We start from the raw sequence: 15,285 nt of genomic DNA, 5'->3' as shown, positions 1-15,285 counted from the left end.
ATGTATTGCCATTGTTTTACAGCTTTTATTGTTCTTGTGATGCTATTGGTTCCTAGCTTTCTACTGAGCAGTTGGATTAGACACAAGTTGAGGCAACAAAACACAATGCGGTGACAAAGGTGATGCTTCCATCTCTGTCCCTTTCTGAGAAGCAATATTTGTAGTTTACAACTGACTACTGAAGAATGCTTACGAGCAATGGCTTTTCCAAAAATAGAGATCTTTTAAAAAAATATGGAGAAAAAAAGAAGAAGTAAGTTGTTGGTGTGTATGCAGCTGCTGGCATGGTGTATAGTTGTGCACTCTCATGATCCACCAAATTTGTGTTTCATTGCCTTATGATTTGGAGTTCTTGTAATCTCGCAATTTGGTTGTCTGATTATCGTTCAGAAGGGAGATTTGGGTGATTATCATGGCAAGCAAAATCTTCACAGCAGGTCTCCTGATAGAGCACTTTTAGATTGAATGAAATGTTTTGATGCCTTGATGCAGCAGCATTCCATGCATGCTTACTGACCTCAATTCCCACAATTTTGTAAGAACAGCGGGTGCCAATTTTAATCAAGAGTTCTTCACTTCTTGAGACTGCAGAAGACATTCGTAGAAACCTTTTATCTACGTACACTGGAAATTAAGGATCAATGAGGAGGGATTGGAATTGCGTGGAGAAACATGTACAAGTGGAGTATAACATCTGGGGAGCTACGTTAGACTTTAACAGTAATTTCGGTGGTGGGATTTTGAACTTGCTCTAAAATCTTGAACATGCAAGGATGCTATGAAATTGTCCAGGACTGGTTAACTGTACAACTCAATCCTCCTTTCAGAAATGCAGTTCAACAGGTGCTAGGCACCATTGGCATGACAAAAATGGATGTTATGCATCCCCTATAACTGATGCTATTGATTTTCATACTCCCGTGTGCTTCCACCTGAAAGGCAAAAAGCCAACAGCTGAAGGTAAATGTAGGATGCGTAGTTCTCTTTTGTGATGGAGTGATTAAAAGTACACTAAAGTGCATGAAGTTCAAAAAGGATCGTGAATTTGCCAACTGAAAAGCACATGAAAGTATTTAGAGTTGCAAAAATTTTTTAGTTTCAAGTTCACTTCAAAGTTAAAACTTAAAAAGAAACAAAGTTTATCCCAAAAAAAAAAAAAAGTATAAGCACTTTTTGATGAGATGCGTTCACTAAGATTAATGCATCATGTACTTTAGCGACCTTTTAAGGTATAAAAGCTACAAGTTTGAAGGTGTATATTTCATAGTTAGCGGTGTTAGTTGGGCACTTAACAATTTTCATCCTCTGCCAGGCGCCAACTTGAACATGTACAAGATAAAAACTGCAAGCAATGTTCATATGTTTGCGTCCAACAAGCCGACAACTTGACAACAAAATATGTCCATCCATCTGGTTCTTGATTAAAGAAATGCCATGATTCTTTAGCTACGTCTTGAATTAAAATACTTTCAGTGTTAAAACCAGATGGATGGACTTATAAAAAATCACAAGTTGTATGAAAATGTATTTCTTGTATGTCAAAGTTATTGGCACATCTCCTTCTCATTATTGGTAAGACCACCTCAATGAGTAGAGAGTCCAGATGGGAGAAATGCTGGATCAATGTTATGCACGTAATATGCTTATAATCCTAGTCAGGAGGCACTGAGTTTTTTGGTTGGTGTAGTTCTGAGAAGGCTGAAGGCTAACTGGATAGTTGCTGTAGTTTCTTGGAGGTGCTTTCCTTTCTAATGCACAATGGGACAAGGATAGTTTGCTTTCTCCTTTTTTTTTTTTGGACTTTGATTTCTTCTGCAGTCCAAGTTTGTAAAAGATGATCGAGTTGGGATTTGATGAATGAGTTCAATTTATTTGGTCAGGATTTGGATATAATCATTTGATCTTCAGTTTTCTTCTTTCTATATATTTAGTTCTTATGCTAACAGCTTTACCTTTTAGCTCAAGGTTTCACGAACATGATAAATATGTAAACATTCCTTGGATTATGTAACATAGAAAGTTGATTCGAATGTAGTCCCTTTGAGGGCCTGTAGCAGTTACACCTTATAGATGTCATCATCAATTAACAGAAATATTGGACATTAATGCAACACTTCAAGGATGCATGATACTCTCTTGCCATCAATTGTTTCTTTTGTTTATATGAGAAATCGAGCATGCAAGTCTTGACTTTGGATTTTGTACAAGATAAAAAAGGAAGTTCCTTTTTTTGTTTCAGTTCGATTGATTACAACTCCTCAGACAAAGTACAAAACTGCACCTGCTAGCAATGATTCCGGTGCAACAGCGAGGAATATAGAGCTCAGCATAAAGCACGGGCCTTTAGGGGTAGTTCATGCTGCAAATACTTAGCTGGCCTAATCATCACTTGATGGTTTCAGTCGTCTAAGGGTTTTTTTTTGCTGGGGAATTTGATATCTTGTTGCATAGGAACAACACTCCTCTGTTATGTATCTGCAGCTAGCACTAAATGCTCAACTTTAATAGCTATGACAAAAAGTGATATGTGTATATATATATGCACAAATGACAATAATGATCCCTTAAATGTATTATTTGTATGGTCTTGTGACAGTAAGATGTGACTGATTCATGTAATGATTAACAAGATTGATAGATGGTAAAACCAAATATGTTAAATATCGATAAAACAAAAGAGTAAAAAGAATGTCCATATCCTGTTCCATCTGCATTTCTCTGGCCTCCACCCTCAACTGATTGTCTATGAGCATATGCCATCATGAAAAATGATGGTAAATGCTCTACAGTCATCCTCTTTAAGGATAACGAAATTATGGTACCTTTCAAATCTGACTGTTTGTCTTAGTATAGCTTAGGGGATGGCAGATAATACTGATCATGCGTACACATTTGATGAAGCGCTAACTCTGGTGGGATTTGGAAGGTTCCAAGCCCTTGTGCTTCTTTATGCCGGACTTGGGGTCAGTATCAGAGGCAATGGAGGTGATTATTCTCTTTTTTTATAGGACCATCAGTTAAAGCTGACTGGCTGCTTAATTTCTTCCATCCAAGAGAGCCTAATAACCATTGTGGTTTTTGTTGGGATGCTAATTGGAGCTTATGCTTGGGGCATTATCTCAGATAAGTATGGAAGAAGGCAAGCTTTTTCCTTGTTTGTGGTCTCCATATTAAACTGAGTTCATCTATGGAAGTTGCAAGAAATGATTCTACTAATTGAATATGTGCAATTATTTCAGTATATCTTTGGCAGCGAAATGTGTCAAAAATCTTTACTGCAGAGATAGATTTGTTCACTTCATGTATGAAGAGCTGCAATCCAGAAACCATTAGAGACTGATTCTACCTTCATGGAAAAGTTTACAGTTCTCATCCGACGCCTTGTTAAGAGTTTTAGCTCTTTTTCTCTTTTCCTGATTTCTTCGTCATGCTCTGCTTTTTTGTTACTTATATGCAACTTTAGAACCTAACCAACCTACTTCTATTCAAAACGCCTTCTATCTACAGTGCCTACAATTTACAAAATCTTGGTTGCGATTTTTCTTATCTCTAAGTCAAGAAACACAATTAGATTGCAAGTGCACAAGGAGTTTTGCACATAGAACTCAACATCAATCATTCACCAAGTTACAACCTTTAGATCACTTATTTCACATGTCTATAACTAACATTTGTATCTTAGTTGTTCCTTCTTTAGTTTATATGCTTTGTTGGCAGAATACACCGGTTTTATTGCTCAATATCCTACAAATTTTGCCCATAGGAAATACAGGCGCCATTCCTGCTACCATTGATCTCATCTAAGTTTGCCACAAATGAAACATGGCTTTGTACATTTTCTCAAGCTGGACGTATCGCCACTCAAGATCTCATCCAAGTTTGCCACAAATGAAACATAGCTTTATTGGGACCTTCACGGTTGTTGGAATTTACTGTCCAGAGGTAATCCATGCTTCTCTAGATTTCAGTTGTGTTCAAACTTCCCGGTTGGTGAACATGATACATACAATTTCTGTCATTTCCCAGCTGCAAATATTCGCAGAAGCCATTAATATGCACCTGTTTTGCTCCTTAGATATACGGAAATGATTCTAGTCCAGTGCTTGCACAAAACTGTCTCGAATGACCTCTAAGATGTCTTCTTCGCTAATGCCCTTGGACTTGCATGTCACGTATCAGGCATGGTTCGCAATATCAGCCGATACTGATACGTATTGGCCGAGTCGTAATCAGAATGGAGGAGACCGGTACGATACCGATTCCCGAATTGCAGATATTACCATATTCGCAACAACTCGCTCTGACTCGGCCGATATTGGCCGATTCGAATCCGTGATGTATGATATCAGCCGATACATCCGAGTCCACTCGGAGTCGATTCGGATATTTTTTTAAATTGTGTCTTTTTTTGTATTTTCTAATTTTAGTAATATTTTCAAAATTTTTGGAAACTTTTATGTGCTATAATGTGCGTATCACCCGATATTCAACCAATATGCTGTGACAGATATGGAACAACTGAGACTGCGACGCGACCACAACCCATGATGGCGAACCGTGGTATCAGGCAACTATCTTTCACCAACTTCTCAAGCTGAGGACATTCCTTGGAGAGATTCTATTCCTGAATTATCATCAAGTAGTCTCACATATTCTAGACGAAGGACCTTGAGACTTGGCAAAGAAGCCAATTTTGGAGCTTTCACTTCAACTCTGTACAATTTCAGTACCACAAGTGTTCTGCATGTGAAAATCTGACTTTGGTAAACCTCCAGTATTCTCCTCGTACTTCTGCACCGCAATATGAACAACTCGAACTCCATGCAAAAGCAAGGCAGATATCCATGAATTAATCACTGAATTCTGAGTCTTGGTCTGGCAATTGAGGCGAAATTCCCTTTCCCTTATGGGAGATCCATTGCTCAGCATTAGCATCTTATAGACAAAAAAACATGAAATCCTGACTCATCACCTTAACCTTAACGTTTGAACGTCGATCTGCCGTCTAATAATCCACATCATTTGTGTCCTCAAGATCAAGAAATGGCACAGACATGAAAAGGTATTCTCCATTTTTTGGGCTTTTTATCAAAAGTTTTTTTTTTTTTTGTTATTTTTAGTTTTTCCAACCAAAAAGATGGTATAATGACTTCCATCCACTTGAACTGAATGTACATTCTAATGCCACGGTCAATTTACAATTCTTCATTTTCTTTTCTTTTCTTCTAGCTTTCATTTTCTCCCTCCTCTCATCACACTACAACCTTCTTGCAGTTAGATACTATTATCATGAATATATCTTTTGATGTACTTCCAACGTAATTATGGAAAATATTTAGGTAAACTAGAATGGGAAAATCGTTCAAAACGTCCCTCACATTTTACAAGATAACTTTTTTCGCCTCTCACTTTTAAAAGTGTAATTTTACGTCTCTTACAAATTCATATTGACCAAATTTGGTCCCTACCTAGGTTTCCGACTAGTTTTTAGTCGGAATCCACCACGTGACTTGCATGTGATCATTTTTTAAGGGCAAAATTATCAAATCAAATTTTTACATAATCTAATTCATAGTTCCGCACATTTCACAAAATGAATTTTTTCGTCCCTAACATTTTTCAAAATGAATTTTTTCATCCCTCATTAATCATGTGTACGAATAGCTTTTTTTCTATAAACTCACGTATATGTCTATTTGATTTTAGGGAAATTCGTTCAAAACGTCCCTCACATTTTGCAAAATAAATTTTTTCGTCCTTCACTTTTAAAAATGTAATTTTACGTCGCTTACAAATTCACAATGGTCAAATTTGGTCCCTACTTAGGTTTTTGACTAGTTTTTTGTCGGAATTCACCACGTGCCTTACACGTGATCATATTTTAAGGGCAAAATTGTCAAATCAAATTTTATATAATTCGATTCATAATCTCTCATATTTCATAAAATAAATTTTTTTGTCCCTTATATTTCACAAAATAAATTTTTTCATCCTTCACATTTTTCAAAATGAATATTTTCATCTTTTATTGATCATGTGTGTGAACAATTTTTTTAAAAAAATATATATATATATTTATTTGATTTCACCTGAACAGTACGAATAGCATATGAAATCAAATAAAGATATATTACATACTATTCATACTGCTCAAGTGAAATGAAATAGATATATGCATGGGTTTAAAAAAATTGTTAGTTTTTCACTTATATTCATTTTCTTTTACTCGAAATTTGAAAATAAAGAAAACATTTAATCCTAAATATTATCGAGTATTTATATCGAATTAAATTGGATAGAAAAAGTAAACAAAAGAAAAGTATGACAAAAAGAAATAAGGGATTGGCACTTTCAAATTTTAAGACAATCACAAAGCAAGTAATTCGACTGTTGGTCTTAAAAGTGTCGAGTAGAAATTTCAGATTTAAACTGAAATTTGTTAGCACAATTATAGAATTCGAGTTAGGACCCATTAATTAGATGACCTTATTATACAACTCAATAAATAAATTATTACTAAAAGAGAAAGGTCACAAATATTGAATAGGTTCAAATGGTGAAATCATATAAATATATACATGGGTTTCAAACAAAATTATTAATTTTAAACCCCTATATATATCTATTGAATAGCATGTATATAACTACGATTAGCATGTTTAGATGAAATCCAATAGAGATAAATTACATGTTATTCATACTGTTTAGATAAAATCAAGGAAAAATCGTTCAAAACGTCCCTCATATTTTACAAGATGACTTTTTTTGTCCCTCACTTTTAAAAGTGTAATTTTACGTCCCTTACAAATTCACATTGACCAAATTTGATCCCTACCTAGGTTTCCAACTAGTTTTTTTACCGGAATCCACCACGTGACTTGCATGTAATCATTTTTTAAGGACAAAATTGTCAAATCAAATTTTTACATAATCTGATTCACAGTCCCTCACATTTCACAAAATGAATTTTTTTCGACCCTAACATTTTACAAAATGAATTGTTTCGTTTCTCACATTTCAAAAAATGAATGTTTCCATCCCTCACATTTTTCAAAATGAATTTTTTCATCCCTCATTGATCATATGTACGAATAACTTTTTTCCTATAAACCCACGTATATGTCTATTTGATTTTATCTGAACAGTATGAATAACATGTAATTTATCTCTATTGGATTTCATCTAAACATGCTAATTGTAGTTATACACATACAATTCAATAAATATATATAGGGGTTTAAAACTAATAATTTTGTTTGAAACTCATGTATATATTTATATGATTTCACCATTTGAACCTATTCAATATTTGTGATCTTTCTCTTTTGGTAATAATTTATTTATTGAGATGTATAATAAGGTCATCTAATTAATGGGTCCTAATTCGAATTCTATAATTGTGCTAATAAATTTCAGTTTAAATCTGAAATTTCTATTCGACACTTTTAAAACCAACAGTTGAATTACTTGTCTTGTGATTGTTTTAAAATTTGAAAGTGCCAATCGCTTATTTCTTTTTGTGATACTTTTCTTTTGTTTACTTTGTCCATCCAAATTTAATTCGATATAAACACTCGATAATATTTAGGATTAAATGTCTTCTTTATTTTCAAATTTCGAGTAAAAGAAAATGAATATAAGCGAAAAACTAACAATTTTTTTAAACCCATGCATATATCTATTTCATTTCACTTGAGCAGTATGAATAGTATGTAATATATCTTTATTTGATTTCATATGCTATTCGTACTGTTCAGGTGAAATCAAATAAATATATATATATTTTTTTAAAAAAAAATTGTTCACACACATGATCAATAAAAGATGAAAATATTCATTTTGAAAAATGTGAAGGATGAAAAAATTTATTTTGTGAAATATAAGGGACAAAAAAATTTATTTTATGAAATATGAGAGATTATGAATCGAATTATATAAAATTTGATTTGACAATTTTGCCCTTAAAATATGATCACGTGTAAGGCACGTGGTGAATTCCGACCAAAAACTAGTCGGAAACCTAAGTAGGGATCAAATTTGACCAATGTAAATTTGTGAGGGACGTAAAATTACATTTTTAAAAATGATAGACGAAAAAAGTTATTTTGCAAATGTGAGGGACGTTTTGAACGATTTTCCCTTTTAAAAATCTACTTTGTGACCTCCATATGAAGATGAAGTAATTGAAATAATTTATAAGGTATACTATGAGATAAAAGATACTATGAGATAATTTTAAAAATCAACTAAATTTTGTTCAAAAAAAAAAACAACTGAAAAGGCTCCTCTTTAAGAATTAAGTTAGAGTAAGGATCTTCGCAATTTTGAAAAACTACATTGGAGGATCAATGTAATTATCACAATTTTGAAAAATCTCACTAGAAGATCAATGTAATTATCCATATCACGTAGGAGTAGAGCTAGCAAACAAACCCAAATCCCAATAACCCACCAATTTTAAAGGATGGGTTGGGTTAAATTTTTTTTTTTGGTCAAAAGTTAGTTGATATTTCATTTGCTAACTTGATATTACATGAACAGCTACAAAAGGTTTACTACCCAACAGGTCCTTTTGTGCACTCTCATTCAGCCACATGAATAATTTTCTTCCCAATTTACATCGCTAACAAGCTTAACAGCAAATTTTGCTAGATTGTGTGCACAACTATTATCTAGTCTATTAACAAAAGAAAAAAGTACATTGATCAAACAAGTCTTTCATTTTTGAATGTCCTCTAGTAAGACTGCAACTCTTGATTCCTCGACGTTCTCTTCTCTAATCATTGGATGTCTACTATGGCTTTGAAGTCTGATTCCTAGATTTCTCTAGTAAGACTGCAACAAGTCTTTCATTTTTTGGATGTCTGCTATGGCTTTGAAGTCTGATTGGCATTCCACTGCTTTCCACCGAGCTTCCTGTGCCATCATCATTCCTATTCTAATAGCTGCAGCTTCTTACACCAATGGTTCCCTGGACTTTTCTGCAGATTTTGCCCGTGCCTTTTGTATCTTTCCCTTCCAGTTTCTGGGTATCCCTCCCAATCCACACTTTTGCATTTCTTTGAAAATGCAACATTCGTGTTGATCAGAACCACTCCTTTGCTTGGTGGTTTCCAATTTACTGAAAGCTTTGTGTGATTTGTTTGTTCCCCTCCTCTGTTACTCAGGGCTTCCATAAATTCTGCTCACTCCATTTGTGCTTTTTGTACAGTATGACCTGCATCTACTGTTTCACCAGAGAATACCCTTCTGTTTCTAGCTTTCCAAATCTGTCACATAATATTTACAGTCAGAGCAATGTGGTCCTGTCCTCTATCTCTCTTGTTTGCTTCTAATATTCCTTCCGACCAGCTTATGAAATTGCTCCTCATGTCATTCAAATCATCCCATTGTATTGGAGCTACCCTCTAAGTGAGTTCAGCACTTTTACAAAAGAGTAACATATGTTCCACTATTTCCACTTCCTCCCCACAACAGCCATATATCCCATTCCTTTTTCCAGATCTTTTGTGTATTTTTTTCCAGATCATTTCCCATTCATTTCCCAAATATTTGAATTTGTGCTTCAACTACAGTGACCATAGGCTCTTCCACATTTTGGGCCCCCGTTGGGGGTAACTAGTTCCCTGCCTTCTTTCCATTATTCCACATTTTCCAATTTCTTCTTTTTCTGCTGCATAAGCAGATTTAACAGTGAATTTCTAGATTTTGTGTACTATCAGTACATTTTATCCTTTCCACCTGTCAAGCTTAGTGGAATGGCTAGAATTTGTCTAACATCTTCCTGCTCAAACCATCTGTTTAGCTTCCTCAAGTTCCACTCCCCTTTTGTGATTAATTCTTCTATGCTGCATTTCTCCTTCCTTGCTGATTTGACCTTTCCCTTCTCATAGCTTGGATCCACTTGTGTTTTCACACCTGTGTAGTTTTGTCATCCCCTACCCTATGTCTCACTCCTTTGTCTATTAGTTTCTTTTCCCCCCGTATGCTTTCCATACCCAAGAAATAGACTTTGTAGGCTATCTGTTCCAGTCTTGCCCTCCTCTTATATACCTGGATTTTAAAAATATACTGACCAGCAGATTTGGATAAGTTTTTATTCTCTAGAATTGCTTTGCTAATAGACTTTGGAGGCTCTATTTTCCAGTCTTGCCCTCCTCCTATATACTTGGATTTTAAAAATTTACTGACCAACAGATTTGGATGAGTTTTGATTCTCCAAAATTGCTTTGCTAGTAGAGCTTTATTAAAACATTCCAGGTCCCTAAAACCCAACCTCCCCTTTCTTTTACTGGGGTCATTTTAGTCCAGCTGACTCAGTGCATTTTCTTAGTATTCTCTTCCTTTTCCCACCAAAAGTTTGCCACGATCCTGCATATGTCTTTACATAGAGTTTTTGGAAGTTTAAATCATGCCATTGTGTATGTTGGGAGTGCCATGACCACTGATTTAATCATCACCTCTATTCCTGAATGACCAAGTAGGTTCCTCTTCCAGTTCTGCATTTTGTTTTGCAAGGTTTCCTTTATGTAGCCAAACACTTGTTGTTTTGATCTTCCTATCATCATAGACAGGCTTAGGTATATTTCACTTAGAGCTTCAGTCATGTTCCCTAGTGTTGCGCAGATTTTCTTTCTCAGGCTCCTGCAAATGTTAGCACTAAAAAATGCTGTAGATTTCTCACAGTTTTTCTCATAAGTAGCCAACATGTCCTTCATTTGCATTGCCTCCCTGATACTAGCTTTACAACAAAAAAAAGAGTCATCAGCAAAAAGTAAATGGGACAACACGGGACATGCTCTTCCAACTTTCACCCGTAGGATTAATCTGTTGTTCATTTTGTGCTTCATCAGATTTGATATTCCTTCAACGCAAATAAGCTAAAGGTAAGGGAATAGAGGGTCCTCCTGCCTTAGCCCTTTGGAAGGCTTAACAAAACCAGTTTGGCTCACATTTATGTTAAAGGAATAAGTGGCAGTAGAGACACAATTCATTATCCATCTAGTCCATATAGGACAAAAACCCATCTTCATCATCATTCTTCCTAGAAACTGTCATTCTATCCTATCATAAGCTTTAGACATATCAAACTTAAGAGTCATAAAACCATTCTTGCCATTCCTTTTATTTTTCAGAAAATGGCTGATTTCTTAGGCTAAAATGACATTATCAAGAATTTGTTTACCTGGAACAAAAGTAGATTGGGCATAGCTAATATACTTGGGAATGAATCTCTTCAATCTATTAGCTAACACTTTTGCAATTATTCTATAGATGTCATTGCATAGAGAGATAGGCCTGTACTGGGACATGTTAACATGAGCTTCTATTTTTGGAATCAGGGTCACTATAGTTGCATTTATAGATTTAAGCAAGTAGCCATTGTGTAAAAAGCTTCTGATAACAGTCACAGTATCATGCTTAATGACATGCCAAAATTTTTGAAAACAAATAAGGGTCTTACCATTTGATTCAGGAGCTTTATCAGGGTGCATTGAAAATAAAGCAATTTTTACCTCTAACTCATCAACTAGTTTAATCGGCACTACATTCATCTCATTTGTGATTGTGCAAGGAACATCTTCAATAATAGCTTCAAAATCTGTTGGTTGGGCTGATGTAAAGAACTTTTTGTAGAAACCACAAATTTCATCTTCTATTTCTTGCTCAGTCTCACACCATTCCCCTTTCTCATTCTGCAAGGCTGTTATCTTATTTCTTCTCCTTCGTGTTGTCATCCTTGCATGGAAGAAGGCTGACAGCTATCTGCACCTTGCATTTTGTGCCCAGTAAATCTGTTCTTCCTTATAGCCAATCCCAGTTTCAATTTCAGCTTAGCAATTCTTCCTTTGTTCTAGTTATAATCTCCTTCCCTTGCTTCCTGAATCTGTTGTTTCAGAAGTTTGATCTCTCTACTTGAGTTCCTGTTGTTCTTTCTCCTCCATTCCATTAGGCTCTACTTACATTTCTTTATTTGCCTTGTTATCCTAAACATTGGAGATCTTTTCTGTTGTACTCTCCAGGCCTTTGTTATCAAGTCTTTCACCTCTGGATTTTGTCCCCATCTCTTATCAAAGTAGAATCTGCCTTCAGTTTTTCTTTGTGCAAGAGTTGTATCTATCAGGAGTAAGGAGTGATCAGAGGCTTCTTTCTCAATGTGGATACACTTTGCTCTTTCAAAAGCTTCGTGCCAGTTTAGACTTACTCTCACTCGATCCAACCTTTGTGTTATTTCCTTTCCTTCCCAGTGAGTCATCCAAGTCCAAGGTTTCCCCTCATAGCCTTTATCAATTGAATTAATGTTTCTTTAGGAAATTTCTGAACTCTTGAAAGCTTCCCTCTAGTCTTAGTCTTCCTCCCCATTTATCGTCATTTGAGACAATGTCGTTGAAATCTCCTGCCATAATCCATTTTCACCCCATCCATTTATTTTCCTTTCCAGTTCTTTCCACTGCATTTTCCTAATTCCATCCTTTGGACTTGCATATACTCCAATGAAGCACCACTCATATCTTGCTTCTAAGTCCATTATGCATGCAGCAATGTAGAAATTGTCTGCCTCTATGTCTATAATTCTAACACAGTCTTCCAAAACAAAGCTAAATTCCTAGATTTACCAACTGAATTTACTATATAGTTATCATCCAACTGCAGTCTATTTTTTACAGAATCCATAAACTTTTTTTGTTTTTTTGTTTCACTTAGAAAAATGATGCTAGGGGAGAGAAGGTTTTTTGGAACCTTCTTCAGCTAGGGAACTGTCAATGGGCTTCTTGCTCCTCGACAATTCCTCACCACAACCTTCATTGACACTGTGGAGGCCTTTCAGGGATTACCTCCATCACCCTTTCCTGCAGTTCCCTTTGCTGTTCTACGCTAGGTAGTTTATTTCCTTTTTGCTTCATAGAGTCTGTGTCCACTACACGTCATCAGGTTCATCTCTTAATTGGAACTTCCTTTTTTCTCCTAGTTTCTCCACCCTCCTTAGTGAGTTGATTTCTGCTACAGGATTTCTCATACTTCTTGGGATTATTCTGAGCCCTCTACACTTTTTATTCTGAGCCCTTATATTCTGTTTTTGTTGACTATCTTTTCAGTTTTCCTTTCCTTTTGATTCTGGTTTACTTTTTGCTCCTCCTTTGCTTATTTAATGCTCTTCACTGTCCCCCTCTTTCTCTATCCTTTACTATCCGCCAACATTACTTCTACAGTCACCTTCTCCTGTTCAATTCCTTTCTTAACTTCCAACATATTCTGATCTTGTTGCATCATCTTTTCATTTCCTCCCTCCTTTGTACTTCCCTCTTTCTGCTCTCCCCTTATCTTTATTCCTTCTCCTTTGACACTTGCTTCTACCAGATTTTTCTTTTTATTTTTCATTTGCTTTTCGTTACTCTCCTCTCTACTTGGACTACTGTATTTTGCCTGCTACTCCAGTCCTCTTTCTTTCAAAATGTTTGTCTGAGCATGCCCTTTAAGTGTAAGGGCTCTCTACTGGTTTTTTCCTAACCTTGACTTCTTTGTTGTTTCATTCTTTTCCTTTTGTGACTTCAGATGTGAAGCCATGATGTTTCCTGTTTTGAGCCATGGTCCATATTGGCCTTCTCTAAGTGTTTTTCTTGTTATTTCTTCAAAATTGCAGGACTTGTCCTCATGCCCTATCACTCCATATCTGTAGCAAAAATTCAGGCATTTTTCATACTTGTATTTTGCCCAAACTTCAATTCCATTATGCTTCATAGGTATTCCTCTGATGAGCGGTTGTGATATATCCACATTCATCAATATTTTCATGTGTTTTCCTTCCTTTCCATCCCCTGGTGGTATAATGACCTGATGAACTGAGTGAAACACTTCTCCAATTTTGAAGCCTGTTGCATGACATAGCCAGAGGATTGGAAGATGCCACACTTGTATCCATAGCAGTGATGAGTTGAACATCTTCGGGTCTTTTTCAATTCCTTCACTCCGTGGCTTTAGTACTAGAAGTTGGTTATCCAGAATGGGTTGGGTTAATTGCGTTAGCAGTGATGGGTTGGGTTAATTGAGTTATGGATTTTGTTGGGTTGGGTTAGAGATATCCAACTTATTGATTGGACGGGTTAGATTTTTATTCGGGTACTCAATACCGAACCTGTTTTAAAAAATTCAAAATAATAAATACAAGATTCAACACACATGTGTAACCACTTATATTTGGACGTGTTAACGATTCATAGACCTATTTGTATTCAAAATCCTCATATATACGTTTTCAATCAATTATTTATAAATTTTATTAAAAAGAAAAAAAAATTTGAAATGAAAGCTCATGCTTATTTTGCTTTTACAATAGTAATTAAACTTGCTCAACTTCTATAATCATTTATTCTGCCTTTTAAAAGTATGTTGTTTTCCTCCTTTCTTTTTGGTCGTTGTTCTCCGATTTGTTGGACCGTTAAAGATGAAGTGATATATAATCTCCATTTTGGATTGAAGATGCAATTATAACTTATGAATATAACCATCCATGATCAAATGTTTTATTTTTTCCCCAAGAAATTGATTCAGAGCTTGGTGTCAAATTTCCTTTATACTTTTTTTTTCTTCTTTTAACAATAAAACGAAAGAAAAGTGATTTTCTTCCTTTGATTTTGTCTGCAAATTTTAAAGGATGGGTTGCTACTTGCTTCCATTTGTTAATATTTTGTATACCGAGAATAGAATTTTAAATTTGTTCTAATCGCATTCTTTTACTTTTCTCTAGCTTGTTTTATTTCATTGTTAATAGTTCCTCACCAATATTATAATATAACGAATTATATGTCTCTTAATTACATTTTCAAGCATAATATTAGTAGCATTCAATAATTTAAATATATAGAATATTACAGCTTATAATAAAGCAGATATGAATAGTAAAAGTATTAAATAAGTTGTGACAAAAATAAACTTCAATCAATTAGTAGTATTAAAAAATATAAAATAAACAAATTTTTTTAGCTACTCTATCTAAATGTATAATTTATGATCTCAAATTCACAATATAAGCAATATGAAATATTATTCTATTTATGATGTGTTTCCAAAGAGTTTAAGAAATGAGTGTGTGTGAAAATATGTTTATGTATGTGAAAATGTGTTTGTGTGTGTAAAAAAATCTTTTTGTGTGTGTAAATGTATGCGAAAGTATTTATGTATCAAAATGTATTAATTACTGTGTTGGATCATATTTGGGTCATGGATTTGAGATGACTTAATACAACCCAACTCAAAATTAACCCAATTTAAAATTGGACGAGTTGG

This window comes from Coffea arabica, chromosome 6e (assembly GCF_036785885.1).
Source record: "Coffea arabica cultivar ET-39 chromosome 6e, Coffea Arabica ET-39 HiFi, whole genome shotgun sequence".
In the NCBI taxonomy this organism is placed as follows: domain Eukaryota; kingdom Viridiplantae; phylum Streptophyta; class Magnoliopsida; order Gentianales; family Rubiaceae; genus Coffea; species Coffea arabica.
This window is presented reverse-complemented; position numbering follows the sequence as displayed.